General features: G+C 42.4%; 1 protein-coding gene across 25 annotated transcripts in view; it reads right to left on the reverse strand.

The window, feature by feature from the left end:
* The window catches only part of SORBS1 (sorbin and SH3 domain containing 1), a 336,387-nt gene that overhangs the window by 139,038 nt on the left and 169,786 nt on the right, over positions 1 to 27,563 (reverse strand). For 8 of the 25 annotated variants that reach the window (XM_044298967.1, XM_044298966.1, XM_044298968.1 and 5 more), the window contains one exon: positions 5,666 to 5,742. The exons of the other annotated variants lie outside the window; for them this stretch is intronic. The gene's annotated coding sequence lies outside the window, so the exon portion shown is untranslated. The remainder of the gene's footprint in view (positions 1 to 5,665; positions 5,743 to 27,563) is intronic. 25 annotated transcript variants of the gene reach the window in all.

Consider the following 27,563-nt stretch of genomic DNA (forward strand, 5'->3'; position numbering starts at 1 on the left):
AAATGCGGACAGCACATTGTGTGCTGTCCGCATCCATGCCTGCCCTATAGAGAATGAATGGGTCCGCACCAGTTCCGCAATTTGAGGAATGGATGCGGACCCATTCTACAGACGTGTGAATGGACCCAAAGTTTGACTAATTTACATTTGGAAACTAATGAAAAACTTTGGGGCACTTTTATGAAGACCAGTGATTTAGATGACTGTCTTCGTTCCTCCTGCGCTGGCGGTTCATCCGTCTAAGCTGTGTAGAGTTCCCTTGCTTGCGTAGATTTAGACCATTTTCTACACCTAAAATAGGCATAGAAAATGATAAATGAGACAGACCTACCGGCCCACCCTTTTCTCACGCTACGCCCCTTTTTTGGACCTGGGCAAAAAGTTGCAGATTGCAGCGCAGGCGTATATCTGTTTGTACATTACCCCGTTTTTTATTGTCAGACAAGCCTGTTAAAAGGGTCCTCTACTATAATAGATTGGTTCCTAAGGGGGCAGCAATCAGCACAGGAAGAAATGTAAAGGAACCCCTCATCACTATTCCTCCTCACAGCACACTATATGCACTACACGTTCTATATATGTACTACTTCTCCTTCTGGACAGAGCCTACTAGAGTCTTATAGGCCAGGCAATGCTTCTCTGTGTTTTGGGAAAAGGATATGCAAACTAGTTCTCTTTCCAAAAAGAAAGGAAAGCTGAACGTCTGATGCCACCAGATGTAAGGTAGATATCCTATAAGTCATGACTTATAGAATAGCATAGCTGCCATACATCTGGGGGCATCAAAAGGCATATTATTATTTTTTTTTTAAAGAGCTAATTTGCATATCTTTTCCCCAAAATTCAGAGGGGCATTGCCTGGTCTATAAGCCTCCTTACACCTAGTAGGCACTCTCCATAAGGAGAAATAGTATCCCTTGACTACTGACCTAGGCCTCTCATCCTCTCTGATCTGCACTGATGAAGTCCATCACTCCGAGATAGCTGTCTGCAGATGAGGTACTGGCTTAGCTATCAACTACAAGCGAATTTGCATATCTTTTTATATGCTTTTTAATGTAGCTTGGTTTTATGTGGCCACCTCCTATCCTATCCCAAATTATAGACGTGTTAGAGAGGAGTATTTTGTACTAGTGAGCTCCCTCCCCAATATAATAATGTAGTTTGCAGCAATCATCACCTTGACACTTAATAGGTTAAATAAACAATGGCAACAAAACTTTTCTTGACTTTTTCAATGGCTTTTGTGATGTGATCATTTTAGAACTGCTTCTGTATATCGCTAAGCATGGCTTTTGTTTCCACCAATGCTGGAACTGCACTATTGCTGGCATTATATATGCATCACGGCTGCTATGTGGGCACTATATATTATGAGCAAACAACCTGTACTAGGTGGGCAATATGACTGGTACTATTATATATGTATTACTTATTATATTATGTACTATATATGGAGTTTGTATCTTCTCACTGTGTTTATGTAGGTTTCTCCCAGGTACTCCAATTTACACCGACACTCCAGATGTGAATGGTGACAATCTGTGTACAGCATTGTGGAATGTGTTAGTGCTATGTAGCAGAAAATGAATGTACTATGATATATTTGGTCCAATTATATATTCTCTATGTACTATGGATGATAATATTGCTCATGGCTGGTAATATATGTGCACCAAATCTGGCTAAGATTACTGGGCACTACAGCTGGCAGTACATGGATCTCTGCTTGACAATATATGTCTGCGTACGTTGATTCTGAAGCCATCCATTGACGAGATCTATTTTCGTGGCTCTTTATTTTGTGTCTATTCTTTCTTCTTGTGGCTCAGACGTGTGTGTTTACACTACTATGGCTGGCTTGCACGCGTGTGCGTGTTTATTTTCCCATGGTTGGCCTATGTTTATTTTCCTAGACCTAGCGTGCTTATTGCTTTCCGACAGTCAACATTTTTAAAAAGTTAGGGATGCCAATAATCAACATACCGTATGTGAAGTCGCATTTCAGGTCACCAATCATGGCTGTACAACACCAAAAAGTGAGCAAAGAAAAATGTAAAAACATCTAAAGTGGTAGTCTGAGTTATCTGTTAATCTATTAGTAAATCATATAATTTTCTAATATATTTATAGATTCTGCTCACAAACCTTTACTATAGCTGTGCAATTGCCTGAGCCTACAAAATGGCAAGGCCCAGATTAGTCCTATGCATTGCACCTACAAAAGAAGCGAATCGGACTGAGACTCCTGTCACACTGTGTCTGCAGTGTATTTTACTGTATACTCTATAAATAGACCCAAGGAGTCCTTATTATGTATAATGCGTGGTGTACTTTTTTTTTCTTTAACATGGGGCGCATTGTGTTAACATTGTGATGGATACCATTGGGAAATACTCTAGACAGAAACCTTGGACACACACTGCTAATCCAAAACAAAAAGCCTCTAAACATGGCTCTAGTATTCAGTCAACAGTCCAGGTATCTAACAGGTGATTAGTGATTCATGGAGGAGCCGAACTACTAACTTTATCAATAACGTGACCATATCACCTAGAGACAAGCAGCCATGAACAGTAGTAAAAATCATGAGTCTAACATTTGTCCTATAGAGATTTCGGGACCAGGACCCTGTAACATCTGATGAGGTTATTTACTAACAAAGCACTAAACGCCTTTGAGCACGTTATGTGGAAAGTGAGCTTCCAGTCTACATGCTTGTTCCAATAGTAGGTGACCTCACTTACTATACTGAGCCGGTGAAATGAAAAACTCATATTATTTATGTCATAGCGCCAAGCTGTCATGTTTGGCAGGTGACTTGCAGACAAGCCATATGATCTTGAAGACTTCAAACCATCTCTTAGATATTTTAATGGCGCTGTTGACATGACAATTATAGCCACTAGTGGAAGTATCTGATGAAACTATAAAAGTGCAACATATCAGTGAAATGACTGACCACCCAGGGAGATCACCATTAACCAGTCTGCATTTATAAACATGGCCAAGTGTCGGTAACTTCAGCCACATGGGACATTATCATGCCACGTTCGCAGTCCTATTAAGAGAACAAGCACCCCTAGTCATAGAAGATATCCAGATATTTGCCTCATGACTAAAAAGCAATACAGTTTGGCTGCTTAATGGGATAGTACATGATTAGAAGATAGTCAACGTGTTTTTTTTTGCCCTATAGTGGCCGCTAAGGTTCAGCAGCCGTTTTTGTACAGGTCCTTCTCAAAAAATTAGCATATTGTGATAAAGTTCATTATTTTCTGTAATGTACTGATAAACATTAGACTTTCATATATTTTAGATTCATTACACACCAACTGAAGTAGTTCAAGCCTTTTATTGTTTTAATATTGATGATTTTGGCATACAGCTCATGAAAACCCCAAATTCCTATCTCAAAAAATTAGCATATCATGAAAAGGTTCTCTAAACGAGCTATTAACGTAATCATCTGAATCAACTAATTAACTCTAAACACCTGCAAAAGATTCCTGAGGCTTTTAAAAACTCCCAGCCTGGTTCATTACTCAAAACCGCAATCATGGGTAAGACTGCCGACCTGACTGCTGTCCAGAAGGCCATCATTGACACCCTCAAGCAGGAGGGTAAGACACAGAAAGAAATTTCTGAACGAATAGGCTGTTCCCAGAGTGCTGTATCAAGGCACCTCAGTGGGAAGTCTGTGGGAAGGAAAAAGTGTGGCAGAAAACGCTGCACAACGAGAAGAGGTGACCGGACCCTGAGGAAGATTGTGGAGAAGGACCGATTCCAGACCTTGGGGGACCTGCGGAAGCAGTGGACAGAGCCACCGTGTACAGGCGTGTGCAGGAAATGGGCCACAGGTGCCGCATTCCCCAGGTCAAGTCACTTTTGAACCAGAAACAGCGGCAGAAGCGCCTGACCTGGGCTACAGAGAAGCAGCACTGGACTGTTGCTCAGTGGTCCAAAGTACTTTTTTCGGATGAAAGCTAATTTTGCATGTCATTCAGAAATCAAGGTTCCAGAGTCTGGAGGAAGACTGGGGAGAGGGAAATGCCAAAATGCCTGAAGTCCAGTGTCAAGTACCCACAGTCAGTGATAGTCTGGGGTGCCATGTCAGCTGCTGGTGTTAATCCACTGTGTTTTATCAAGGGCAGGGTCAATGCAGCTAGCTATCAGGAGATTTTGGAGCACTTCATGCTTCCATCTGCTGAAAAGCTTTATGGAGATGAAGATTTCATTTTTCAGCACGACCTGGCACCTGCTCACAGTGCCAAAACCACTGGTAAATGGTTTACTGACCATGGTATTACTGTGCTCAATTGGCCTGCCAACTCTCCTGACCCGAACCCCATAGAGAATCTGTGGGATATTGGGAAGAGAAAGTTGAGAGACGCAAGACCCAACACTCTGGATGAGCTTAAGGCCACTATTCGAAGCATCCTGGACCTCCATAACACCTCAGCAGTGCCACAGGCTGATTGCCTCCATGCCACGCCGCATTGAAGCAGTCATTTCTGCAAAAGGATTCCCGACCAAGTATTGAGTGCATAACTGAACATAATTATTTGAAGGTTGACTTTTTTTGTATTAAAAACACTTTTCTTTTATTGGTCGGATGAAATATGCTAATTTTTTGAGATAGGAAATTTGGGTTTTCATGAGCTGTATGCCAAAATCATCAATATTAAAACAATAAAAGGCTTGAACTACTTCAGTTGGTGTGTAATGAATCTAAAATATATGAAAGTCTAATGTTTATCAGTACATTACAGAAAATAATGAACTTTATCACAATATGCTAATTTTTTGAGAAGGACCTGTAGAGATTGGCTAATCATGGGGGAAGCTAGTTTATTAATAAGGATTGTCAAAATAAGACAATCCAATTTAAAGGGGTTGTCCAGGAACCCCTTGCTTTTGAGTTAATATAGCCGAGTATGGTTGACTTGATACAAGAAGCTTGATCCAAACCTCTCTGGTCCTGAACTCTGGCTGCATCCAGCAATCTTCTGATCCCAGGTGTGTAGAATTCTGACTGGACTGTGATGATGTGTCCCCAAGTGGCATGGGATCCAAGAGAGATGTGCTGCTCACGTCACCCCAGAGGCCAGTCACTGGCTGCAGTGGTGCAGGTCACCCTGTCTGCATCCTGGCCGGCAGTCAACAAGCCTCAGACTGACCAGAAGATTGCCGAATGCAGTCAGGGAGCAGGACTGGAGGAGCGGTGACCAGGTGGGTATGATTCTTGCATTAGGTCAACTTAAAAAAGAGGGAATCCTGGACAACCCCTTTAAGAACTAAGAATCTTCTAAGCCACAATATAAAACCTCTAACCTAAATCGACCCTACGTAACATGCCATTTATAGTAGTGCTATCCTCTCTGTGACAGTTTGGGTCACCTCAGGTGCCAATAATAACTTTCTTCCTCTTTTTATTTTTTCTCACTACTTTGCATTTTTATTATATAATGTAATGCTACTTCCTATACTATGCCCTTACAAGGGTGCATGACATTACACCAGGCACCAAAAGAGGAAGAAGGAATAATTGTATAATCCTCGGGCTGTCTGCCACTAAGCAGCACCAACAGGGCTCATGTCATGTGTCACCCCCCCCCCCCCCCTTCACAAACTGTAATATTGTGCTGGTATTCCTTGTACTTACTCTGCTTCTTCAGTATTAACGCACTGTAAACCTTTGTAATCTTCTTTCCCAAAACACGATCATTACATCATCGAACCCTACAATAAGAGAGAAATAACATGACTGCTATAGTCACCATAGACGTAGTTTATCGATACGTTCTGAACATACAGGTTCTTCAGGACGGGTTCTTCATTCAGCAAAACATATTGTGATGTTTTTACTTTTACATGGGAAATGCATAGATAATGCAACTTATTTTTGGCTCTGCTACATCTATGCACAGATAAAAGGGAAAAACTCCAATTACACAAGAAGAACCAACTTATTTGATAGATGATGTAAAACTGTAAAAGGTGCAAAGGTCCTGTTTTTCTCTATATGTAAACACTACACCCATATAGGAAGACAAACGTCTCCTTATGTTTACACTAGGATAGACCTCACAGAGAAAAGTTATTCTTGTTATGGCCACATTTTCTTACCATGATGTTAACATACTGTATATCTAGGCTGGATTAAGGTTGGTAGAGAACCTACAAATTTTGGGGGGAGTCCGTATCCCACCTCTGAGCTCAGACCCATCCTGGACCCTATTACAGCCACAGGTAGGAATGGTGGCTACTCAAGTGTGGCCTACTCCACTAAACTCTGAGTCATTTTGGAGACAGTCAAGACAGTAACACCATAAGTATTCATAGCAGAAAACAACACCCATGTAGCCACCTCACTCACCTTCAGGGCTAGATAGGAACACCAACCAGTCATAAGGAGAGCCCAATTTCCTGAGAGGTGGGGCCATGGGGGATAAAACCTTCCATTCTGTGGCTCCCCACAAAGGCAGTAATAGGTGTACCCAGGGGCGTAGCTATATGGGTGCAGAGGTAGCAGTCGCTAGCGGGCCCAGGAGCATGAGGGGGCCCAAAGACTCTTGTGCCACTTAATTAGACACTGGTATTATAGAAAGTGCATGCTGGTCAAGTTACACCTCTGGCTGGAGGGAAGGGGTTAGGTCATTTCAACTTTTACCTCAGGCAGCATGAAGGCTATGTGCTTCCCGGCCCCTGGCCACAAAGCACCGAGGGAAGGGGGGCCCAAGCTGAACTCTTGGACCCGGGCACATGAGCCTTTAGCTATGCCCCTGCTGGAACCCCAATCTGTTCTTCTGATCTGGTAGTATTTTAAAACATGATCTTAAAAAAAGGGCCTGGACTGGAAGTACGGATTGATGGTGGATGCCCCCTAGGGTCCCAATGTGGTCGAAGTTCCAAGGCAAGTGACCCTGTGCCCTTTCTATAATCCAGCCCAAACTGTTATAATTTACACACTCTAAATACAAAAATCCTCTCACTTTCTGATAGAAAAACACAGAAGGTTCATCCGAATGTTCACTGCAGTTAATATGCGGTTTACCCTAATAAAAAAGATGGATTTAACAGATGATTTTATTGCATAGTTGTACTGTAAATCACTTACATACACAACTTTTAAATTCATCTCACGAGGAGAACGTGACAAGTGGCAATATGTGATCTCTGTAGGAGTTACACGTCTACACGTAAAATCAGAATTCCACTAACCATGGTGGGATTGATTATTGGATGCACATGTTTTAAAAAAAAAATTATCTTTGAAGTTTCAGTTAATGTGTAGAACAAATAGACAGATCATTTCTCGAGTAGGCCGTCCTTCAGCATGTATTATGGAAGAGGCAGTCATCAAATTGACCTTATATGTGCACCAATGTAATAGTAACCTTTGTACTTTTATGATGTGTACATGAATCACATTAATTTAGACTCAGAGTCTCGTCGGAGGATATTTTCAGACATCTATCCCACAGCAAATTATACTTTCTTACTTGTCCTATTGGTCAGCCTGGTCTGTATGACTAAAAGGATAATTATATTGTAGGCTATGTCAACTGCTACTTGTGCAACTCTTCATCACTACATTTTACATTTATGAAGTTAACTTTGTGTTCATTTTACTTGTGGTCTTAAAAAGGAGTTGTCCTATGAAAAATAGTCTACAGTTTTCAAAGCAGCACCTGGTTCTGAATACTTTTGTAATTGCATGCAATTAAAATTTTTGCATAGCCACTGAGTAATTCAATAAAATAGCGCCACCAGCCATTTGCTTTTTTTCTCATTTCTTTGTCCTGCTCACTGAGAAGGCCGCACATGCTCAGTTTCATCCTTCAACTGCCTCCTGAGCTGTGATAGGGAGAACTGAGACACGCCCCCTGAGCTTCAGCAGAAAAGACACTCCCCTTGAGCTGACAGCTGGATATCAATCCAGCAGAGCAATGCATGGTGAGATCTCTGGATCCACGTGGAGTACAGGGCTGGTTCTAGCTTTGTTAGAAAGAGATAGTCATGTCCTAAACGATGTCCGATTTTCCTTTTTTACATTAGTCATGGGATAACCCCTTTAAAGGTTTCCCAGGCAACAAGACTCAGGATAGGCCACCTCTAGCTGATTGGTTGCTTCCAACAAACTGCACCCCTACAGATTGGCTTTTTAAATGTAGCTCCATTGCCAGAATGGGAGCAGTATTGTAGTAGCTCCTATCAACAAAAAACATTAACATAAAAGTCCTGGACAACAAAAGAGATGATTGAAGAGATTATTACAATGTTCTTACCAGTACAACCAGTGTATATTGAAGCATACATTGTATAGTGCACCAGAATATTGAAAATGTTTTCAAGTCTGCAACAGCTGAGGAGCCAAATTTTATTAAGGACTTCAATATCTCGACAAGCTAGAAAAACCTCTTGACAGGCCGCAATGCTCAACACAACCACTGAGTGGCAACACACACATATACAGAAGAGCCATCTTGTGGCAGAATATCCTTTTTTTTTTTTTAAAAGCTGATCATCTTGTGTCATACATTTTGGAATATGAATATGTTGTGCAAAGAGGAAAGACAAGGAAGGACACATCTGTTATGGGTTTGCTAATGACAGCACTATGTTCCAAGGCTTGTAATGACTGAGAAGAGCTACTGTACTGTGTTTAATGGTACTTCAAATACATGTAAATATCATGCAATAGTCCAGCAACATCCTCATCCCTTATTGTTTCACTAAGGTCCAATAGTCCATTAAGGTGAGCATTAGAGATCCAGCCGAGTGGGGATTATTATTGTCATTTTTATACTCCAGTCACAGACAAAGCCAAAAGATCTCTGAATGATGAGAGCATTTTAAAAGATAAAAAAAAAATATATATATAAAGTTCAGATATTCCAACCAAAGAACTTGGTGGTAAAAAGTGGTTTGCTATGGAATATTCTGTTCCTGCCCCACATAAATAGCCAAGCAGCAGAAAGGCACTCAACCCTGTGAAATGTAGAGTGCCATGATGTCCTCTTCTCCTTCTATGCAACAATAAATGTACTTGCCATTCAGCAGACAATGCCAGCGCAACGCTGGCAGCCGAGAGCAGATTTAACACAAAAGGATGCAAACAAGGCTTGTTTTGAACAGAGCTGTCATTCCAGTGCACTTGCTCTGTGAATTGTTTGACCATCAGCAGAGTTTATAAACCCTCTGACATTAACATTGTGCTTTCAACCGCTCGACTTCATCAAGTAATTTACTGAAAGGTTTAACAAGATGACCGAATATGGCAGAAGAATGCAAATGGAGAGTAGCAGCACACTGAGAATGCTGGAAGGACACAGGAAGAAACCGCTGCTGCTATCAACCCAGGGTCCTGATAAACTATGGAAAGACAAATGACAAGAGGACACTGGCTCTATGTCCCTGCACATGTAGAACCTGGAGGGCTTAGACCATAAAGAGAAGATGACAATTAGCACGAATAACTCTGGAAAAACACCCTGTTCCCTACCTAGACCCCTAAATGTACTCTGCAGTGCCCTAAAGAGAGTCGGCAACACTTCAAAAAACAGATATTACACAGTATAAGGTCTCATGCACACGGCCGTGCCCGTATTGTGGCCCGCAAACAGCAGGAACGGGGCCGCAATTCGGAAGGTCGGTGCGGAACGGAGTCACGGCAGCACCATGGAGCGCTTCTGTGGGGTTTCTGCGTGCACTACTTTTTTTTTGTGCAGACGGACCACGGACCCGTTCAAGTTGAAAGGGTCTGGATCCATCTGCGGAATCTGCATGGATGTTGCCCGTGCATTGGGGACCGCAAATTGCGATCCCCAATGCACGGAACGGCCCATCAACGGTCGTGTGCATGAGGCCTTAGGGTACTTTCACACTTCGGCAGGACGTATCCGACAGGCTGTTCACCCTGTCTGATCCGTCCTTCCGCTATTTCGCAGTGCCGCTGGACCGCCGCTCCGTCCCCATTGACTATAATGGGGACGGAGTGGCGGCACGGCGAAATAGCGGAAGGACGGATCAGACAGGGAAAACAGCCTGTCGGATACGTCCTGCCGCAAGTGTGAAAGTACCCTTAGGACAAAATAGCGGAAGGACGGATCAAACAGGGTGAACAGCCTGTCGGATACGTCCTGCCGCAAGTGTGAAAGTACCCTAAGGCCTCATGCACACGACCGTTGATGGGCCTTCCGCTATTTCGCCGTGCCGCCGCTCCGTCCCCATTATAGTCAATGGGGACGGAGCGGCTGTCCGGCGGCACGGCGAAATAGCGGAAGGACAGATCCGACAGGGTGAACAGCCTGTCGGATCCGTCCTGCCGCAAGTGTGAAAGTACCCTTAGGACAAAATAGCACAACCTGCTGCACTACTCTGTCCAGGAAAATTCTAGGCTCTCTGATGGAAACCCAACAAACCCAATGGTATCTGACAGGTGCTATTGTTCCCGTCATACAGTATGCCATTTTTCCAGTCTTGTATCTCTAGAATGGAACAGAAAAACAGAAGAAACAACGTGAACGTAGCCTAATGCACTCCAACCAGCATATGGCCGTAGAATAATGACGAATTTTGTACAGTTTGCATTTTACCCAGAGAAACTAATGTAGATACCAGTTCATTTTTTTAAGCCAAAACTAGGAGTGGATTCAGAAAAGAGGAGACAGATCAGTCCTTAAAGGGGTTTTCCATTATGCATAAATATGCTTTAAAATAATCATCTATGAAGGCTACTGTAATTTTGTAATGTATTTCTTTCACCTTTTTTGCTCCTATGTCCCGTTCTGGGATGTCCATGCCGCTCTCTCTTATTTCCTGGGATGTTATGTTAAATAAATATTGGCCAATCAGAACAATTTTGGCTGGCTTGGACAGCAGTATTAATCCACTTTAAATTTCAACATTTACAATCATATATTCTGCTGGAGAAAATCCTTGACAAACTTGCTATAAAAACACCAGTTTAACAAACAGATAGAAAGGTCCTACCATCAGCTTACATCTAACTTTATCTTACAACCTTTACTAAGCTTAGAATAGATATCGGAAGCTTAAAAATTAACTGGGAATTCTCTGCTGGCCTTCTGGCAGCATAGTAAAGTTTACTCATGTTTGACTAAACATAAAAGACTAGACTGGAGTAGACAAGAAGACAATAAGACCTCATCCCAGGAACTTAGCCTTCCATATATACAGGGGCAGATTGGCCATAGACCTTACAGGGAAAGTTCCCATTGTGCTTATGCGCAGGAGGCCACCTGGGCCCTCCTCGCGGCCGGCCAGTGTAAGTTTTGGGGATGTATTTTGTGCTGCTGGCAGTATTTTGTGATGGACTGTGGCATTTGGCTCTGTTGGGGTGGTATAATATGGCATTGCTGGACTAGACTACAAAATGGGGCTACTTTTACTATTTTTTCCAGGGCCACTTTAAGACCCTAGTCCGCCCCTGCATATATATATTGTGGGGTTTCGCTCTGCTAAACAGGATTAGCGGACGCAGTATAGAGGCAACAACAAGTTCTTTGGATCAAACAGTTCAGCGTTTTATTCACACTTTAGGCAAGTGACAAAACAAGCATAATCATAATCAAGCAAAAAGTCACCTTGCGGTGTTGGTGGTAATTCACACCATGCGGCAATTCTGTCTCAAAGAGTCCTTGAGCATAGCAGCACCAACCTGTTTTCACGCCAAACAGGTAGCAAGCCTTCACCAGACACAAGGCTCCCAGATCTCAACACAGAGACCTCGCTTCTGAGGCCAGCTGCCTATTTAAGGACAGCCAGGTGCTGCCAAAACCTGGTATTTGACCTCACCTGGCTGTAAAGCAGCCCAGCAGCAAATGCTGGGAGGAAGATACCAGTTTTCCCAGACCAAAAATCTCACTGTGTCACAAAATATATATATATATATATATATATATATATATATATACACATATATATATACATACACACACACAGGACACATAGATGGTGTAATTACATACAATGTAGGAAATATACTAATGTATAGCCATATGGAGATTTATCAAAACTGGTGTGAAAGAAAACTGGTTTAGTTGCCCATAGCAACCAATCAGATTCCACCTTTCATTTCCCAAAGGAGCTCTGAAAAATGAAAGGTGGAATCAGATTGGTTGCTATGGGCAACTAAGCCAGTTCTACTTTACACCAGTCTTGATAAATCTTCCACATAGAACTTATAGCGTAACAAATGTTTCCATCCATCAGAAACACTAATGGTGAACATTTTCCAAAATGTTCAAAAATAGGAACGGACATAGCAGGAATGTCGCTAAATTCTTACGCCAGAAGCCAAGCTAATAATGGCAGAATCACCATCCCCAATAAAAAATATCATCTTTCCTGCAATATCTAATACTATATGGCAATCAGGACAATAATAATTTGCGGACCGGTACGAGAAGATTTTATGAATGGAAAAATCTGGATTCGATGTATACAAAACCAGTTCTGCTGCCAAGAGAAATAATGAACGAGCATTTAAAATGTTCTACAGAACAGAAACGTAATGTATGGGGAATGCTAAAATCATGTCTTGTTTTGCACTGGACAAGGGACTGTTTTTGGTATCTAAATGAAGTCATGGTGAAGCTATTTGGTGGCACAGCAGATGAGTCATGTGTCATAGTGCCTGAGAATCTCACAAGCTTTGGATTTTTTTTTTTACTATACAGCACATTCCAGGGAAAAAAATTCTGACAAATAAAACACATGGGGGAGAGGGGCGTCTATAAGAGCACACTCATAGGCCCACGTCTTTGTGGGGCATGCCGTAACGATGGGTCCACATTATATAGCCGTAATGAATGGGTCTATAGGAGAACAAGTCATTATTCTTCAGTATCTGTACAAGGATCATGAATCCATAGCTGTTGACAAAATGAAAGTTTGTAGGAGCCGGGCACTGGACGACAGACAATGAAATAACCTGTGGAATTTCGTGTGGAAAATCTGCAGCGTAATACAGTACTGGCTAAGTAGATGAGATTTTCAAGATCTCATGTACACAGTGTGGAAATTTTCCGCTCAGAAATTACCTTGCGCTGTGGATTTTGTGAGCATTTTGAGAGCAGTAATACAAAAGTATGAGATCTGGGGCAAATCTCCATCAAAATCCTCACTTAACTCATGAGAATTATGGTGCAGCGTAGAAATGTAGCGAAAACCTGTGTCGAAAATCTGGAATAACTACACTATTGTATGCATGAACCTTAAAGGGGTTATCCAAACCCTATAATGCCCCCTCACACAGGTTGTACTTACCTTGCTCACCGGCACCCGTGTCGCTTCTGTTGCTGGCACGGGCGCAGTTGCATCTCCCCATTAAACATCCAGCGACGGGAAGATTGAGGGGGGGGAGTCGTGGAGGGATCCAGCCAATAACAGGCCGCAACAGGAACAAGCTTCCCTAACGTCACCCACAATGCTAGGGAGGCTTGTCCCTGTCACGGCCTGCTATTGGCTGCCCCCCCTTGTCGGATGTTTTGATCCGCGCGGCGGTGAGATGCAGCGGCGGCTCTGCTGGCATCATAAGCAAAGCAAGTTCCGGGGAGCAAGGTAAGTAAAACCTGCGTGAGAAACATGGGCATTAGAGGGGCCATTATGGGGGTTGGATAACCCCTTTAATAATCCAAGAAAAAGTGGTGTCTTTTTTGCTGAAGAGCCCCTCAGCAGCAAAAAAGAATAAGGCTACCTGCACACAGGTTCAGGCTATCTTGCAGAAATTCCTCACCAGTTTCCAGGCAGGTGCTGTTTTTGGTGCAGATTTGATGCGGTTTTGCCACAGATCTCACCCTGAAAAGGGTAAAATCCGCACAAAGAATTGACATGCCGCAGATTAAAAAAAACACATGGAATGAAAAGGCAAAGTGTACATAAGATTTGTCTGATCGCATGCACTTTGTTGGTACTGGTACTGTGCTACGCTGCGTTTTCTGCGTTCGAGATTCTGCATGGAAAAACTGTGTGTAATCTGCAATTTGTGAAGGTTGGAGGTAGACAAATTAAGACAGAAGAGACCGCTCTTTTTGACACAGATTCACCCAGGCAATTTGTTTAGTATACTAGTATGAAAAATGGAGCAAAACATCATCAGGATGTGAGAGTTCACAGGCGTCATGGATTTAAAGTCCAAACTAAGCTTTATTTTACCCAAAATAAACCGTAGACCACATGGAGCAAAGCAGAAACCAAGTATCTGCCCACCAAATATAAGCAGGTCTCGCCTATACAGAAGGTCGGAAAGCACAGCATCCAAATGGTCACAGTTCCCACTCTAGGCTTATGTGGCTTTTTGCCTGTGGACCTCGGTCTGTGGTATTTTAAGGCTTGTATGTCCCTGTATTGAACTTCCAATCTGTCTACCATCTTATAAAAGGCAATAAACGTATCAGAAACTCCCTGAGGGTATGTTCACACTGTAAAAATCCACTGTGGATTCTGTTCGCGCCGTAATCCACAATCAAAATGTGTCACCTCTTCTGTCTGTTTCAGTGACTTCTAGAACTCTCCACGCGGTAATGATTTTGTTCCATTCTTCAGTTATTGCTACTAGAAGTTTACTTCTGAATCTGCCTTTAACAGTGAGGGGTGTGTCCCTGCACAGTCCGATATTGTCCAATCAGTGCTGCCAGTATCAGACACACCCACCACCACCCACCAGGCAACACCCTATTTTTTTTATAAACTTCTAGTAGCAATAACGTAGGAATGGAATAGCACAGTTATATGAAAAGATGCCCCTGATTCATTACTGTATGGGGACTTCTCAGAAGAGGCGACAGCTCCTCTTTAGCAACCTCGGTGTCATGCACACTCCCTCCGGCACGTTCCCAGCTGTGAGCTTACAAAAGCACAATGTCTACATAACAGTGCCAACTGTGCCAGCCTCAGTCTGAAATATTCATACAGAACCTTCAAAAACAAGTAAACATATGTGTAAATGCAGATCTACATCCCTTTATCTTAAATGTGATGGGATCGGAGCCTAAAGTTGGAATTTAAAGTATATATGTCATCTCCAGCGATTCAGCAGAAGCCCTGGGAGCGGTTCCACCATTGTCCTTGTGCTCTCATGCATATCCTCTTGCTGTCAAACATAATCCAACTTCCTCAGCGTCTCTGATCTTTTGGCCATCTGTTGTGCTTTTAGGTCACAAAGTCCAGCCCTTGTGCAAGCCTGTAAAACCCCACACTGCGATATACAGTGTTAGAGAAAAGTCACATAAAGAAGGCTGTCCACCGGTGATACACGGATGTAGCAGGGCTAACACTGAAACTCTTAACGCAAATTTCTTAACTCATCGTGATATCCCAATACAAAAGTCATTGAAAAGCAATTGAAGGTGTCGGCTTAACACAACTAGTTAAAAGTTAACACGTCTGGTTAAGCAGGTGTGTTACTACATCCATGGAGCTCTAGTGAAACTTACAGATCATGGAATTTCTGCACAGCCCAAGTGTAACATAACACATGAATGAAGTGGTCACCTACGATTAGGGCATCATGCACACGGTCCGTAAACCACAGATCCGCAAAACACGGATACCGGCCATGTGGACCTTGAACTTTCCAGTTCCGCACGTCCTGCACCACCCCGCAATACGGACAAGAAGAGGACATGTTCTTTCTTTCTTTTTATCGGAACAGCAGAACAGACATATGGACATCTTTTTGTGTCCCCATTAAAATGCAGATCAGGTGCAGACAAAAAATACGGTAGTGCGCATGAGGCTTAACTGTGCGGGTGGACAATGGAAGGGGGAGTGTGAGTACATGACCGGTTAAGAAAGCTGTACTGCATATCATCACTTACATTACACAGAGAAGGTCATCCAAATGATTGGCTTCATTACCATATACAATGGATATAAAAAGTCTACACACCCCTGTTAAAATGTCAGGTTTCTGTGATGTAAAAAAATGAGAAAGATAAATCATTTCAGAACTTTTTCCACCTTTAATGTGACCTATAAACTGTACAACTAAATTGAAAAACAAAACTGAAATCCTTTAGGTGTAGGGAATAAAAAATATTAAAATAAAATAATATGGTTGCATAAGTGTGCACACCCTTAATCTAATACTTTATTGAAGCACCTTTTGATTTTATTACAGCACTCAGTCTTTTTGGGTATAAGTCTATCAGCATGGCACATTTTGACTTGGGAAGATTTGCCCACTCTTCTTTGCAAAAACACTCCAAATCTGTCAGATTGTGAGGGCTTCTCCTGTGCACAGCCCTCTTCAGATCACCCCACAGAGTTCCAATCGGATTCAGGTCTGGGCCATTCCAAAACTTTAAAGGGTTTCTACCACTAAGTTTTCACATAATTAGGTGTCAGACACTAGCGATCCGGTAGTGTCTGCTCTGCCAAACAATCCTAATATAATAGCTTTTGGGGCAGCCGTTTCGCTAAAAAAAGAACTTATATTGATATGCTAATGACCCTCTAGGTGCTATGGGGGCGTCATTGGCACCTAGAGGATTGGTCTACCTTCACAAAATGCCGCCGCTCAGCGCCTCCCTCCAGCCCGCCCATCTCCTCCTGAATGTGATCAAGCGGACGAATTCTCGCGAATGCGCCGTGTGCGTCTGTATTCGGCGCATGCGCAGTGAATGTCCGACCGCTTCCCTCCTCAGACATCTCCACTGCGCCTGTTCCTCGGAGCACTATGACGTCATCGGCGCAGTGGAGATGTCTGAGCAGGGAAGCGGTCGGACATTCACTGCGCATGCGCCGAATACAGACGCGCACGGCGCATGCGCGAGAATTCATCCGCTTGATCGCATTCCGGAGGAGATGGGCGGGCTGGAGGGACGCGCTGGGCGGCGGCATTTTGTGAAGGTAGACAGCCCCAAAGCATGATGCTGCCACCACCATGCTTCACTGGGTATGGTGTTCTTTTGGTGATGTGCAGTGTTGTTTTTGCACTAAAGATATCTTTTGGAATTATGGCCAAAAAGTTCAACCTTGGTTTCATCAGACCATGCTCTAGTATCCCTCTCCTCTTTTCCCCAAGTGTATCTTTCCTTGACTTCTCTCTTCTAGAGCATTGCAAGAAGCTTTTTTTTTTTTAAACATCTTGCACCTTTCATCTCAGCCAAGAGGAAAGATACTACTGTATGTTGAAAAAATAGGCAAGGTAAGAAAGGACACATCTGTATTGTGGTTGCTGTGAACAGAAGTGGTCAGTGTGGATTCAAAATGATTGAGAAGAAGGGGCGAAGTGGAGTCTCACTGCTACTGCTCCATGGGCTCTACAGATGCCACATAGGCTGACTCAATGTTTCATATGGACTTGTTATCCAGGATCACAACATTTTATTCTGCTAAATCAAAAAGTAGAAACCTATAGGCAGGGGCCAGACAAACTCTACTGGTGCCCAAGGTAGTGGATGGAGAAGGCACCCACCCTCCCTGAAGCTCAACCTGATAGTGGTCAGATAGACCATCATTCATCTAATTGTCCCCTGAAGCACCATGTCCACCAATCCTGAACATTCTTATATTTATAGGAGGAAACCCTGACCGGTAACAGAAAATTCAAGATAAAAAGGTGTGTTCTACAGATCCATAAACCGAGCAACTCACGGTGCCCTAGAAAATTGCCTTAATCCTTCTTATCGCATCCTGTCTCGGGCCACAGGGTTCTGTAGTGGTCTAGGCTCAGGTCTGGCAATAAAATGTGGCTGCATTACAGTTGTCTGAAACCTTTCTTACGCATGAAATCCATATTACTTATGTCTGCACATTTGTGCCATAAGCATTCTGGTAACCACTTACTGTGGCATCTTTAGAAACTGGAAGATCTGACTATTGCAAGGTGAGCGTGGGCCACTGTCAACTAGGATTAGTGTCTTCCAAGTAGCCCCAGATGGATAGCAAAACCAGTATATAATAATTTCCACGTTTATTCAGTAGAATGGAGCAAAAACAACAACAAATTAATAAACTAAGCATCATTAAAAGCACTGACAACAGCTTTAACGAAGTAATATGTTTTTGAGAAATTTGTGCCAAGCAAGATCCATGGGAATGTATGAAAAATGCAGCATCAATGCCAAGGAATAACACGACACTCCCCTTGAGCAAAACACACACAAACCTCAAAATACTTTAAACCTCATCAATTTGGTGAAAAAGCTGTGACTGTTTAACTGGAATGTGAAAATAGAAGCTGGAATGTTAGACACGAGAGGCAGAGGATGGTCATGTTATTAATACGGTTCTCTGTACAGTGCTCATGTGGTGGTGGTCAGAAGAAGTAGTCCAAAATGTTACCATCACCATATGACCCATGTCCTGACCTGCTTAGAACAGAACATCCTCACACACTCAACTTTGCATTTCCAAGTCCCTGTTTTAATTAAGACATTATTTTATATTAGGATTTATTGTAAATTTATGAAAGCCACGTTCTCCGCTCAGAGGCAGGTGAAACAAAAGTCACAGCAGCAATGTAAAAGACTAAATCAATAGATGTGATTTGAGTTAAAAACCCCAGTGTGCCGAAGCTGTGCAACGTCTTGTTATTGTAATGAGCTGAAGTATATGGACATCTTAGAACAAGCAGAGGAAACAGAACTAATGGGCCCAGGAGAAATAAAGGAAGGCACCAGTCAGTGATCTATACAAATGTTATGCCAATGTCCCAGGCTGGCTCTCAGTGAATATTAAAAGTCTGCCAGTAGAAGTTGAGTACAGGCTACTTCATTATGGAAGTTCCTGGACATGATTTTTAGGAGCGGTTGACGACTTCTAGTATAATCATAAATTCAACAGATAATATGGTGTAGATCAATCCATCTAGAAAGAGAAAAGGGGGGGGGGGCAGTAAAATGGGATAATAGGTTCAAAGAGCAAACTTACCTATAGAACAGCATAAAGTACTGTATTTTGTTTACAGCCACATAGAAAATGACAAAATGCAGGATTGCCAAATCAGGTTCTTCATGGGAATGAAAACAAAGTGGGCAAAATGTTAACTGTGTCATATGAGGCTCAACAGTTAATGTTTAATAGATTTAGAAGGCAACCATGTTGCAGAAGACTTCACAGTAGTGTTCTTAGACGGAGCCTCCATTTTGGCCCAGCTACTTCCAGATTGGTTTTCACTGGATAGACTGTTGTTGCCCAAGGAACCACAATGTAAAAGGTCATTTTATTACAACATACAGTATCCTAACATGACTTTTGAAAAGGGGCTATCTTAACAGGACAATTCCTTTAACGTCCGCATCTTCTCACATGTACTGTATAGTCAACTCCCCAGAGCAACTTGGAAAATCTGGTCCATAGTAACTTGCCAATCATGATCAAAAGGTGGTCTGCTAAATAACCCCGAGTAGATAATAGATCAGCAGCAAATGCTGATTATAAATTTTTCCACATCCTCAATGGCTTTGTCCCTCTAAATTGTCACTTTAGGTCTGTGGCCTATGAAAGGATAGCTTGCCAGTGTACAGTAGGTACGATCAAGCTATAGTTGGAAGTGGTGGGGCACATGTTTTAAGGCACTCTGGTAAAATGATTTTGCGGGCACTATGTTTGCAATATAACTGGTTCAGAGCAATATCAGCAGGGAAAATTATTTTTGGGCACTGTGTGGCACCATTATTGCTGTTGGTACTGCCAGCATAACTCTATATTTTTGGTGCATGATCTGTATGGCAATATTTTTGGGTGCCTGTAGTTCTGTCACTGAGCAGCACAGCAGGCACAGCGTTAGGGGTAGCAGCAATATGAGGAGTTTGTGTTCAGGTTCAGGTGGAGAGGATAATGGAAAAGTGAAGTCTGGGCTGCAAACCCTGTAGAGGTGTGTTCTGGCTAAAGGAAGCGGACAAAATGGAGATGAGGAAAAAGAATAACTCCAACTACAGAAGATGTCATATGTGAGTCACTGGATGAAGTTTTTGTTCATTTTAGCCATGACAACATCTGATGACTGGTGTACTCTCCTTTTTGTTCTGTACCAGTGTCTTTTTAAATCCCAGCAACACACCTGATATCCCCATTTCAATACCATTACACCCATGCTACTCTCACAACTTGACACCAAGTAGATCTCAAAACCCTCCTAAGTTACAACAGTAGATCTTCACCTCTCAAAAGGTTACCTAACCCAGATTTAAACCATGATATTTGCCTGAAGTATGGCATGCTTATTTTAAAAGTCGAACCTTGGGGCTGCAAACAGTCTGGAGATGACTACAGCATAGTGCAGCATCTAAGGAATCCTCCTACTCTTCACGAGGGATGTAAGTAAATTGGTATTTAACTGGTTGGATGCTCAAGTTGTGATCCTCAGCGTAGATACCAACTGGCAGTAGGATACAGCAGCAACGTGGGAACAGGAGAGTAGTGAGGCTGGGCTGTGGGCTAGAACCCGAAGATCAACTGGAAGCAACAAAACCAGAGGAAGACAAGGAAAGCAGAGTCAAAGTCTGGGCCAAGGTTCACAATGGTGAGATACAAAGAAGGGCAACTCATGCAAAGGAAAGGCAGAAGGGAAAATCCTGTAAGGAGAGCTAGGTGAAAACACAGGCAGTCTAATCAAAACTTGAGCAGGCCAGAGAGAGAGATTATAACAGTAACCGATACTGAGGCAAGGTTCTGGACACCCTGGCTTGTCTATATAGGCCGTCAGAATTAGTTTGCGTCCAGATTGGTGATATGGTAGACATGACGGCGAGACGCTGAGGGGCAGTGCTAGAGCGGGTAGAGATATGCAACAACAACATGGCACAAGTAAGCATTGCTGCAGAAGACAAGTTTGTAGATTACTAAAATAATTCTGTGACACAAGACAGAACATACTATATAAATAATAAAGTGTTCATTGAAGTAACATTTATGCAAAGAGATATCTCCCAAGAAAGAGAACCATCCAGCACCACCTCTTATGGTTCTATTTTTTGGGAGATACCTCTTTCCATATACTGTAAGTTTTCCATGGAGCATTGCCAACAAGTCTACATAGAGAACTGGTCTCTTTAAGGAGATTCAGCACCCTATCTAAGCCACATTGAAGTAACATCAACCTTGTTCTTATTATCAGCAGCTATGCTCAGGTTATGTAACACCAGCAGAAATTCAAGGAAGATGGTAAGACTATTCTCAAAAAGGAAAACAATGTGAGCCTGTCTAACACAAACACATCTAGGGAAATGGGAGGCCTCAAGAATCCTGGCTGGATCACAGTTTCCCTATTGGGTAAATCTCGCTCAGGTTTTATTTTTTTATTTTTTTGTGCTTGTCTTGTGATTCAGATTTTTACTCCAAAACAAGTATGAAGAATAAAAGCGACAAACAGCCTAAGTTATAATCATAGTCTTATATAGAGAACAACGGTACACATAATAAAAGTACCACAAAACCACACTTTTTCCAGACATTTCCAAATGTCATCAAGGCTGTATATTTGGCACATTTATCATGTACTGTATTGATATATACTATGAAATATTGTGCAACACCCAAGGAGCTGGGATATAAAGATTGCTCGGAGATGTAAATGATCAGACCTTTGTTTCTTAGGGTGGATTTATGCTGGAGTATTATCAGGAAGAAATGCTCGGACAAAGACTTGTTCCTCATAATCAGCCCATGTAAAGCTGCCGCTGATTACCCGATGAATGAGCAAACTCCCATTCTTCGAGTGAATTAATCATTTATGCAGCACATTAAATCATCGTTTCTGGGCAGCAGATCAGCACGATGAGACACAATGAATCTTTATTATGACAACAGCAGCCATACAGTGGAGGTGATCGCTGTGAGCAAATGCAGCTCTTTCCTCCACTGATGAGCAGGCAGTTATCGGGAAGGAGCATTTCAGGAACTTTCTAGCTAGACCCCAGAGTCTGTGACACCTAATGAAAAAAAACATACTCCCCGCTGCTCCATTCAGGTGCCCTGGCTCCACATTCGATGATCTGCTTGTCTCCAGCCTGTTCCCTTCCAGCCAGAATCTGAACAGGCTCCCATGCTTTTCTGCTTCCAATGACAGGCCTCAGATGTGACGTGTCCGTAAACATGGCATCCCTGCTGGGTTATACACTGCTTGGGGACACATCACCCCTGAGGACAGTCACTGGCTGCAGTGGCACACATTGCCCCATCTGGAACTAAACAGGCTAGGCACTGGAAGATCTCCTATAAGGCTACATGCACACGTTCAGGATTCATGTGCGGAGAATCCGCACTTAAATCCGCAGGTGTTCTCAGGCAAATCCGTGCGGTCAATCCGCATTAATTGGTGCGGATATGCTTGCGGATTTGGTGCGGATTCAGTGCGGATTTTCCGCATGCGGATTTCACTAAGTGAATTAAGAAAATCCGGTCAGGAAAAAAAAAAATTAATTGACATGTCGCGGATTTTAAAATCCGCACCGCAGGTCAAAATCCGCGCGGAAAAAATCCGCATCGTGTGCATTGAGAATTTGAAATTCTCATAGAATACAATGTACATGACCTACGGTGCGGATTTTCCGCACGCAAATCCGCGCGGAAAATCCGCACGCAATCCTGATCGTGTGCAGGGGGCCTAAAAGTAGAATTTTTTCATTAGGTATCACATGCTTTGTGGCTAGATAAAAAAAAAGGCCACAATTCTGGAAAACCCCTTTAAAGATATAAAAGTTAATTTCTGATTAGTTACTAGAACCTCTATACATGGTAACCAAAATATTTGATAAGCACACTTTGAACAATTCCCTTTAAGAAACTGGTTAAACAGCATTAAGTTGAAGTGCGTCTGAACTCTGTGGCCGCATCTGCAAAGCAGTATCTCCCAAAAGAGAGAACCACCTCACCAGTGCCATCTATTGGAAGTGACCCCTGTGTGTCAGGATCTGACTTTCCAACAAGCCTTGAGATTGGACAAGGGAATTCAGTGAAGCCAGATATCCATCCATATACAGCTGTTTTGGGATGCTTGCCTCATCAGTACAGAGCAGGATTGTGGCTGGCTCAGTGCGATGCCTTTGAAGCAGTTTAGACAGGGTGCTGAATCTCCATAAAAGAGACCAGTCCTGTATGGAGACTTACTTGGAAGTACTCCAGGGTATGGAGACTTATTGGCAATGCTCCATTGGAAATAATTATGCAAAGAGGCATCTCCCAAGAAAGAACCATCTCGCCAGCGCTACCTATTGAAAGTGGCCCACTATGAGTCAAGATCTGACTTTTCAACAAGTCATGAGATTTGACAAGGGAATATAGCCAAGCCAGATATCCATCTGTATACAGATGTTTCAGGGTGCTTGCCCCTGAGCGAGATGGTCCTCTTTCTTGGGAGATACCTCTTTGCATAAACCTCTTCCATGGAGCATTGTCTCCATACCCTGGAGAACATCCAGTAAGTCTCCATACAGGAGATTCAGCACCCTGCCTAAGCTGCATGTGGCCACATCAAAAGACTGATACAGTTCAATAAGAACTAACTGCAAGTTCATCTGACAACAAATATTCTGAATAAAGAACCTTCAAAGAAAGAATCTCAAATCCATAAAAGTACTCTTAAGAAAGCCGAGAAACAGTCTCTAAACCACTTCTGAGAAAGGGAAACAAGGCCAAATGTGTGTCATGGGTTAAAGCTGGTTATACAGCCGTATTATCTCTTCAGACTACCCTCATAAATAAGTACAATCACATATATGAACATACTATTGAGAACCCCTAGACTAGTGGTGGTGAACCATTTACAGACAGAGTGCCCAAACTGAAACCCAAAACCCACTTATTTATCTTAAAGTGCCAACACAGCAAGTTAACCTGAATACCAATATAGTATATTTTCCATGTACTTTATCATTAGCTATAATAGCCTGCCTACATTCAATGCGGTGCCTGCGCTGTTCATAGTGTGCCCTGTGCTGATGATGGCAGGAAACGTCTAAGGCATATATGGTACAGCTTAGACTTTTTCCAGGGTGAGGGTGCCCACAGAGAGGGCTCTGAGTGCCGCCACTGTCCTAGAGATATGCCATTAATGTCTGAGATGAGCCAACTCCTATAAATGAAGATCAACCCCTTCACTATGATGCAATGAACACAGCAAAAGGAAAAGAAGTTTGAAGCTTATTGTCTTTGACCTGAGCCAAATAGCACAGCAGGAAAAGGAGTCATTGGATGAAACAAAGGAAACCAACTGAAATAAAAAAATTCACGCAAATTACAATCATTATGTCTTGCATTCCAAAGGCAACTCAAACACTCACTGAAGCCGTATTCTTATCCGTTTGATATGAATTTTGCTATAATGAGTGTTTATGAGCTGTCAGGAGTTCAGTAAGGGTTTCACATCCAGCCGTCAGAGCAGCTGTCTGACAGATGCTCTGTAAAACAGAAAGCCTGCTAGCAATGTTATTACAGCTCCTCTGTCCCATGGGAAGGAGCAGTCGTAGTTACATACACTTTGTCCCATTGAAGTGAATTGGACGGTGGAGCGGTCATTACATTGCTCGTCGCTGCAATGTTGACGTCAAGCAGGTAAACAGTAAATTTACTACTGGTGGACTCCAATCAAGGTGTAGAAACACCTCAAAGATGATCAAGAGAAATGAGAAGCTCTACGAGCCAAGTTTCAAGTGTCATAGCAAAGGGTCTGTTTTCACTTTCTCATTATGGGGTACCGAGTGCAGATTGATTTTTTATTTTATTTTAGAACAAAGCAGCAACATTAAAAATATTAAAAGGGTCTAATGACTTTCGGAATGCATTGTAACTATTTTAAGAAGTGGTTTTCAAGGTCCATTAGGATGATAAAAAGCTGCTTGACCATATATGCGTTATCAGCATAGGAAGTCTGCAGTTCATCCTAGAGAGGATCATCCTGAGAGTCACATACTACTAATGTACATGTACAACTTACAGGACTACCTAGTACAGATTGTTGGCAGTGAAGCTCAAGAGGGATGTAAAGCAGATGTTGCTTAATGTTTAGAAGGATAAAGGAAGGATTTCTACTTTAAGCAGTGGACGGTATGTATTGTGATTACACACTCATGAGTATTCCAAGAAACAAGGACATTCCTCACCTTCTCTTCCTCCCCTCGATAAATTCCTATAATTGGATGTAAAGATGCAAAAAGTTAAAGTGACCAACCAATCAGCCTTTTGGACAAGTCCGTTTAGGTAAAATATTGTTGGGAAGGAAAATTAAGCAACCCTGCTAAACAGTCTTTGTGTCTACACCTCCTTTTGACAATAATCTTTAATTATATAGCGCCCTACTATTATATAGCACTTTACAATTCAGAGGGTACATGTATGAATGAAAATAGATATCAGGTATTCGGTAATTTAGGGATGACGAATGCTCGTTACCAATAGCTGTCCAGTTGAAATGTGCCACCGATCACCCAAAAGACAGGTAAAATGCTCATTTGTTGGTGATGGCATCTTTTATGCGGCATATAAAATTGTCATTTGTAGGCAACATATTACCCTGTGTGAACAGGAATTTTCTAACGGCAAACTATGAATATGTATGGGGTGACTGCTCATCCTCATACAGAGGGGATGATTACTGCACATGCAGAGACCCCTTGAAGAGCCAGAGGGGAGGAAGGGAGTGATAGTGCCTAGGAGCATAGGATGTGTCACAGGGGTTTCACTGAGGCAGTTTCTCCCTAGGGTGCACCTTTTCTCCCCTCGAGGCACTCCCTGTAGTTGGCGCTCCTAGCTGATGGTAGTTTGAGGTGCTCATGAAGTTGGTGATTGTAGTAATGCACTAGCCAACGTATGCTGTGAGATGAATCAGGAAACCAGGTCTGGGGTAGAAGAATAAACATCTCTTTTTTTGCTTTAGTGCAAAATAAGGGTTGTAGTACATCCATCAATAATCAGATTGCAAGGTATGGAGGCTTGCAAAATGGCAGAAAGTAGCACCCCTGGTATGCTATCTTGGTATGCTATCAGAATATCTGAATGGTAAATGTAATCAGGCAATTGTGGCTGTAGTGTCCACTGCAGGATACTGGCCAGGACGTGTTTAAGTGTGATGGGTGTCTTAATTGTAATCCTCACAAGTAGCAAAGTCTGGTTAGCTGTAGTCACAGGTTACTCTGCTGACTCCTATACTTGGCCATGCAAATTCCGAGTTCTTGTCATTCCATCGTTCTTTCTTGCTGTAACAGAAGCAGGCACTTTTAACAGAGATCGGTTAGTCTATGAGGCCTAAGAAGGAGCACATAGACTTGCTTCAAATCTCCTCACTCACTAGATTAGAACTCCCCCCCCCCCCCCCCCCCAAGACAGGAAGTCATACCAACCCACTCCTGCCAAAAGAGGAGGAACAGGGTTAAGCCAACCACATACCAGGTCATACTAAAAAGGGTTAATTACCAACTACTGCCTGTCCATTAACTGTGTAAAGGGGCCTTTAGTCGGATAACTTTCCTGCCAGACCTTATAACCACAACCTAATCAAACATGATAAATAAAAGGCACTAAATAAATGATGGACAATTAGGCCTAGTTTGTGTGGGTCAGCTGCCTGAAGGCAATAAACCACATCATGCTACCCATTTACACGGTCAATTAATAACACACCAGAATTTAATGCACACTCGTGGCCAGAGTTTGAGTAAAATTCATTTACATTAAAAATGCATTCATGCTATTTTAGTTGATGGAATCCGTGTAACAGGTAGTTCTATTCTCAGCTTATTAAGGCACATGAAGGAACATGAGTGAATTGATCGGACCAATTAGCCAGCAATTAATCTACAATCAGAAAATCCATCCATTCAGTTCAAGCCTCAGTTCATCACAAGAGAACATGGGAAATCAATATACCCATAGTATACTGATCGCTGCCATGTTACCACTCAGCCATGACTATCATGCAACACTATAAGAAGGTACTGTAGGTAGGGATCGACCCATTTATCTATATATGTTTCGCTAGCTTCAAATATGATGTGCTAGTGGCCAACAGATGTCCAGTTTCTTAAAAACAAAAAAACAACCCTATAGGGTTTACACTGGTCATTCCAATAAGGCTACGTTTACATCATTGCTGGTTATTTCCACTGTTCTGCTCTGTTAGAGGAGCAGAAGAATGAAAATAATTACTTTATGAAAAAAATAACTTTCCAGCACATAACTTAAGCCAACAGAGCCAAAGAGATCCTATTGACTATAATGGATTCGATTTGGTTTCTGTTCGGTGTGCTTTTTTATATATTTTTTTTAGAGCAAAAAAAAAAAACAGAGTCCTACATGTAGGACTTTGTCCACTCTTTGTCAGACTCTGCGATGGAGGCCCTGAATGGAGACTCCAATGCAAATGTGAACAAACCCTAAAAAGGTGAGAAATCACAATCAGACACTGGTCACCTTGTATTCAAGAAGAGGACCAACGATTCATACAAGGGACCCGCACCTTTTGGACATTTATTTACATGTACTATGAATATGGCATAAATAGCAAGATAGAAATACCCTGTTTATAACTGCAAAAGGATAGGCCCTCAAAAATACTTATTTTTTTTCCTTACATTTTCAAAATATTCTACGAT

This window comes from Bufo gargarizans, chromosome 6 (genome assembly GCF_014858855.1).
Source record: "Bufo gargarizans isolate SCDJY-AF-19 chromosome 6, ASM1485885v1, whole genome shotgun sequence".
NCBI lineage: Eukaryota > Metazoa > Chordata > Amphibia > Anura > Bufonidae > Bufo > Bufo gargarizans.